The sequence below is a fragment of the Piliocolobus tephrosceles genome, chromosome X, assembly GCF_002776525.5.
Source record: "Piliocolobus tephrosceles isolate RC106 chromosome X, ASM277652v3, whole genome shotgun sequence".
NCBI classification, from domain to species: Eukaryota; Metazoa; Chordata; class Mammalia; order Primates; family Cercopithecidae; genus Piliocolobus; species Piliocolobus tephrosceles.
The window spans coordinates 72,846,035-72,852,034 of record NC_045455.1 but is presented as its reverse complement, the minus strand read 5'-3'; the positions used below and the strand labels follow the sequence as shown (position 1 = coordinate 72,852,034).

The 6,000-nt window shown below is 44.1% G+C and overlaps 1 long non-coding RNA gene across 1 annotated transcript in view; it reads right to left on the bottom strand.

Annotated features, from left to right (window-relative positions):
- Positions 1-235: 235 nt before the first annotated feature.
- Positions 236-6,000, bottom strand: part of LOC111523108 — a 39,524-nt gene continuing 33,759 nt past the window's right edge. Inside the window, exons 3-4 of the long non-coding RNA XR_002725438.1 lie at positions 1,237-1,362; positions 236-602 (exon numbers count right to left, since the gene is read on the bottom strand). This is a non-coding gene — a long non-coding RNA (uncharacterized LOC111523108). The remainder of the gene's footprint in view (positions 603-1,236; positions 1,363-6,000) is intronic.

The window sequence follows — 6,000 nt, the reverse complement described above, 5'->3', positions numbered from 1 at the left end:
CTTGCTCATGGAACCAAGCTCAAGTCTCACTCCCCTGCTCGCAGTATAAATTGAATAGAGAAGTATCAATGAGTATCCAACTGAAAGGCTTAAGGAGGAATATTTTGGGATGTTTCAAGATGCAGAAAAGGATCCAAACATCAGTTCTCAAATGAATGATGAAACACAGCTACCATTTGTTGAGACCCCTTCTGTGCCAAGCTCTAAATGCCCTTCTGTTGTCATGTCACCTAATTCTCACCATCAAAGTGCATTTGGGGGTGGTCTTCATCCTATTTTATATATAAAACTATGAAGCTCAGAGACCTGCAATAAGTAGTCCAAGACCTTAGTGTAGAGCCAGGATTAAAATCCAGCTATCCCTCCCTCCAAGGACCTATTCACTTGCCTTGTTATGGCATTGAATATTATCACACATAAGGCTTATAAAGTGGGGAGAAGACACCTTTATGCAGTGCCCGTGTTTTGTTGGCCTCATTTGAGTCTTATTTTCTAGTCCAAAATATCACAGTCCTCCCACTGCACAGCTGCCTCTACCTGGCCTGTGCCTTCTTGCGAAAAGCTCTTTGGTGTGGCTGGCAAGACTTCAGAACTGCATGTTTCTGTTGAAGAAAAAAAAAGTCTGAGTTAGGAATTTAGTCTCACTCAGACTCAGCCCTTTGGCCTGAATGCAGAGAAAGAAGTCCAAGTCCCTGAAGTCCAGAGAAGGGAGAGTTTCTGGAGCTAAGCCAGGGTGACCTTTCAACAAGGAACACCCTTTATTGAGGCAAAGGACAGAATCTTTGCTCTTTTGCTGAAGGTGCCCCCTCCACTTAGAAAACTGTTTCCCCCACTCTCCACTTGGCTGACTCCTGCTAGGTATTAGTAACCCCCAAGTCAGGAATTGCCCCTCTTGGACACTCACCCTCCTACCTCCTGTGTTCCCACCACACCCGTGCTTTCCTCTGACATCACACTTGCCCTTTAGGTGACTTCTCTCCTGCTAAACTATGAGCTACTTAAGGTCAGAGCCGGTTTTACTCTGCTAAGAATCCCTAGTGCTATAAACTTCATAAATGTTGAGTGAATAAATGAACAAAAGTGGCCAATCCAAGCCTTTGTGGGGAGTACTAGAGTAGGGTTTAGATCTGGAGTACAGAGAGGGCCAGATACCTCCTACCTGACTCCAGAAACTTCCCCTCTCCTCTGTCACCCCTCAGACTTTGATGCTCTCTCAGTCATTGGTAGCAAGGATACCAGAAATACCTTAGGAGATTCACCTTTGTCTGTGAAGTCAGAGGTGTGAAAGCAGTTCAGCTCTTTGCTTTGGGTTCACGCTTCATTCTAGGAGGCTGAGAGCTGAGGCTCTGCCCTGGTGGGTTTCTAGCAGAGGAGAAGGAAGCTGCAGTTTCAGAATCCCACCTGATTATATTTACTTCAGACAGTTATGGCTAAAGGTGCTCTAGGTTGGGGAAACAAGAATCAGAGGATGCTTCCTTCCCATTCGACAGTATATATCAATCAACATGACCTTCTTGAGTTGACTGCAACATCCTGAAGTATGATTTAGAGGCAGCCCAGAGAACCTGGTGCAAGCCCTGAGCTGACACAGTGCAGGATGACAAGGCAGACACTGGGGAAGGAAGTTTATCTCTCTGCAGGTAACTGAGTGTGCATAGGGTTACCTGCCCCAGTCAGGCCATGCCCTGTTCAACTTTCCACCAAACGTCTCTCCTCTGTGCCAGCTTCTGAGGGTTGGACGGAAGCCAGGTGCTGCTGCAACCATGAAGACCAGTTATTTGCTCACTTGGGCTACTCTCCTTTTGGAACCCTCACCTGCAGGCAACCCCCATGCTGTATAGGTGGCTCAGGGTGGCGGTGGAACCTTCTGTGCACAAAGCTCCTGTGGGGTGCTGCTGCCCTGGGCTCCTTTTTCCTTGTCTGTGTGCTCTGTCTGTTCACTCTTTACTTAAGGATTCATGAAACACATGTGAAGCAAATTGGCATCAGGGATTTGTGGCCAGAGAGACTCAAGGTTGAAGTCTCTGATCTTGTACAAGTTGTCTGTTGACCCTGGGCCCTATTTTCTTTATCCATCCAATGAAGCTAAAAATTCCTACCTTGCAGGTTGTTGTGATGATGAAAGCTGTGGTTCTCAACCTTAGTTACACATTTGAATTCCCTGGGGAGCCTTAATGTGCCAATGCCCTGGCTCTACCCAATCAATCTTTGGAGAGTAGACCCAGACCCCAGTATTTTGAAGACTCCTGGGTGATTCCTAAGCGAACCCCAGGTTGTGACCACTGGATTACAGGCAATGTGTATAACCTGAGTGGCATACTGCTTTTGGAATAGACTATCCCATTAATAAATGATACCAATATTACTATAATATTATTGCTGCTCCTAATCTTCCTTCTGCCAAGAAAGGAAGTATGGTTATGGGGCTAAAATATCCAAACTGTAAATAACAGAGCACATATAAGTGACATCACTAGCCTCCAAGCTGCTCAGTGAGATAATAACAAGAGTGCTTGAAGTAGCCAGTCAGCTGTGAGGACCCCAGTTGTTTAAAATACATGCATGCCATCTCTCACGTCCTTGCCTCATCCAGCCTGGGTCTGTGCCAGTAGAAACATTTCCAGTTAAAGTCCAGTGCCTTTATTTCTAGTACTGATTGTCTGCTGGGAGACAGCTGTCAACTTGTGCATCCCAAGTTACCTTTGCTCTGCAGTAAACAGATGAGTCACAGTTGGCCCCAGCAGGTCAAGGAACAAGCAGCCCTGGGCCATCCTGTCTGGTGGCTGAGGCTACTGAGACAATGCCCTTGGTGCCTATGAAGGAGTCATAAAGTTGGGCTTGACACTCTAAAGTTATCTTAGTTTGCTGATTGTTTGGCTAGAGGGACTGGTGTTGAGCCCTTCCTGGCTGTATTAGGGCTTTGCATGATAAGCGTAATTAGGGTGAGAGGAGGCTGAGCAGCCTGCAGTGTCTGAGGCAGCAATGGGTCAGGCAGAGCAGTGCAGATCATTGACCTCAGTAGAAAACCCCCAAGCTGCACTTTAGATACCAGGTCCCTTCTTTTTCCAAACTAAAAATGCCCTGGGTGTTGGTAGCAGAAGGGCTGACTATAGGTTAATGTTGCTACGTATGCTGATTTGTGGGGCAGGGAGGGCTAGCTTTAGTTTTAAGTCAAATGTTTAAATGATTCTCAAATCTATCTGCCTCTTTACCTCCAAACCACCCAAGTCTGGGCCAGAATCATTAAAGGATGGTGCACTTGTGCCGACTCGACAGCCACAGCCTCCCACCAGGATCCCCACCTTCTCTCCTGCCTCACAGAGCAGCCAAAATGATCCAGCCTCACCTCAGGTCAGACCATTTCACTCCCAACGTGAAACCCTTCCGTGATTCCCTGATACTTTCAGGATCAAGTCTGACCCTTTGACATGGCCTCCAAGCCTAGGTCAGCCTGACCATCATCCTCTTGCCGCCTTACATTGCTGCAGGTGGGTGGAAGACCTTGGCTGCACTCAACTCCAAACTTCTTTTCCTTTTAGGTCTTGGAACCATATTTGTCCACCTACCTGGGGCTCTTTCTCAAGCATAACTCTCAACCCCCTTCAGTTCTGAGCTTAAACTTTACTTCTTTCTCCCTCCCCTTAGAGTTCCTCACACATGAGCCCCTTGAACTCTGAGTTTGGGATCCTAACCCTTCTTAGGTTTTATTATTACCCCTTGCCTAACCAGAATCTAAGTTCCACGAAGGAGGGACCCCATCCATACTCCCCATGCCAGTGAATACATTTCACGTAAACCCGGAAAGTATTTGCCAATGATAAGGTAAAAGCAGTGGGTTCACAAAGGACAATACCATTTGCAGAAGAAGCACTATGTAGCAAGGAAAACCCAAATGGTTACTCAGATTATGTGAGGGCCACAGTCATGGGCAAGGTCCCTGTCATGTGTAAGAGACAATGTGAGTTATTTTATCTATGTGAAATATGCCTTTTTTTGGTAATTGTCATTTTTTCAAAGAACTTTTTGCTAGGCTATCGAAAAGGTGAATGACTCAGGAGAATGGGCATTGTAGTTGATGGTTATTTAGCACTACAGTCCAACAACCTTATGAAGTAGGTGCTATTATTACTGCCATTTGGTGAATAGGGAAACTGAGATACATATGAAATTAAGTAATTTGCCCAGTGCTGTAGAGCTGATCAGTTGAAATTGTATCTGAAGCCAGGCACTGCTGTTCCCGGGCAGACACCCATTGTACTGTCTCCCTGTGGAACTGCAGACCACCTTCCAACACTGAGGGTCTTCCACATTTGCCAGAAAATACCATGGGCTGAAGATACGCAATAGGCTTTACCTCGCTCTCTCAAGAGGTGGAGCTGGTGCATGCCTCAGAACATAAAAGGGTGGGGTTTGATTTCTTATCTTCGTGAATTATTTCCGAAGAGTTTATTGTATAATCAGTGACTAAGTAATTGTGGCCATGAGGAGATACAAAGTTGTTTCATTACAGACGATGTAATCTTGAACTTCATGGAAAGGCCCCAGGGCTGTGTGGCTTCCCATCCATCTTGTGATCCGGAATCATGCTGATCTGAAAGAGTACTGTGACTCTGGGAAATCTGTTACCAATGGATGTTAGCCACAAGTCCTGTTGGCAAATGGACCCCACGTGGCCTGCAGTGCCAAGCTGTTTCCCTGCCAGCCTCCCAGTCTGGCCCTAACTCCCCAATGTAAGTGAAGGGCACAATGGAAATGTTATCTTAGGCCTTTCCACTTTAATTTCATTTCCTATAAAGGCATCTGCTGGTTTTTCTTCATTTTGCTGGTGCTTCCCATATGATTAGTGGAGATCCACTGAGCAAGGGCATTGACCTACTAATTGTTAAATGCATGTAGAAGCTCTGAGGGTTCGGCTCTCAACGATATCCCAATTATTACTATACATTGTTTAGATGTTCTCTTCCCCATACTGCGTTATTGGGTTCATACTGGCTTCTAGTAGTAAAATCACTTGCTCTGTTTCTAAGCCTGGTGACAATTCTGTTGTGATTAACTCTTTCCCAACTTTTTGAATCTGAGAAATATATTATTCTATTAGAAGGAGCTCAAAAATGGTACATATATTTTTCTCTTTTATAACACACTTCTGTGACGTATCAGACATTTCATTTGCACTTTCTCATCTAACCTTCGCAACATCCTTATGCATACTTATTATTATTGTGTTCATTTTACAGAGAGGAATATTGAACACACAGTGTTTGTTTGTTTGTTTTGTTTTATTTTGTTTTTAAGTGACTGACCTATCAAATGTCACAAAACTAGTAATTAGCAAATTGAGTTATAAACTCAGGCAACTGGCTTCAAGCTTAACTACTTCGTGCTTAACTACTGTACTGTGCTGTTCTACTTGACTTCCTTTGTACTGTTTTTAATTTGAGTGATTTTATCCATTATAGTTGAATCGATGACTACTTGTTTGTTTGTTTATAAAAAACATATGGTCTTGAGTAATTAGGATGTATTTCCCAGTGTCATTCAATTTCCATGACACATATTCTTCCAACCCCAACACACACAAAACTGTGCACAACATATCATTGGATTCAGACATATAAACGTTCGTGTATTTTCCTTTTCATGATATAAAATTGTCCTCTTTCTTATACCCAATCACCTTACCATTTTTTTCAAGATGATCTGGAACCTACTCTTGGTGAGCCACTTTGGAAATTAGGAGGACTTTTCTGAGACAGAAATAGTGTCCCTAATAAATATGGAATTTCAGGGAAGGTACACATAGTGTCTTAACACTGGGTGGACAGTGCTTATCTCTTCAAATGGTTTGAAAGAATCCTTCACATCTTTTTGGAACTGATTTCACTTCACCTTAGAAATCAACCACATAACACATTGGGTTGGATCAATGCATCCTCTGTATCTCTTGGAGCAGCAGCAGTGCAGAATTTTCCTTCTAAGATCAATGGCAGGCTGGGAAAA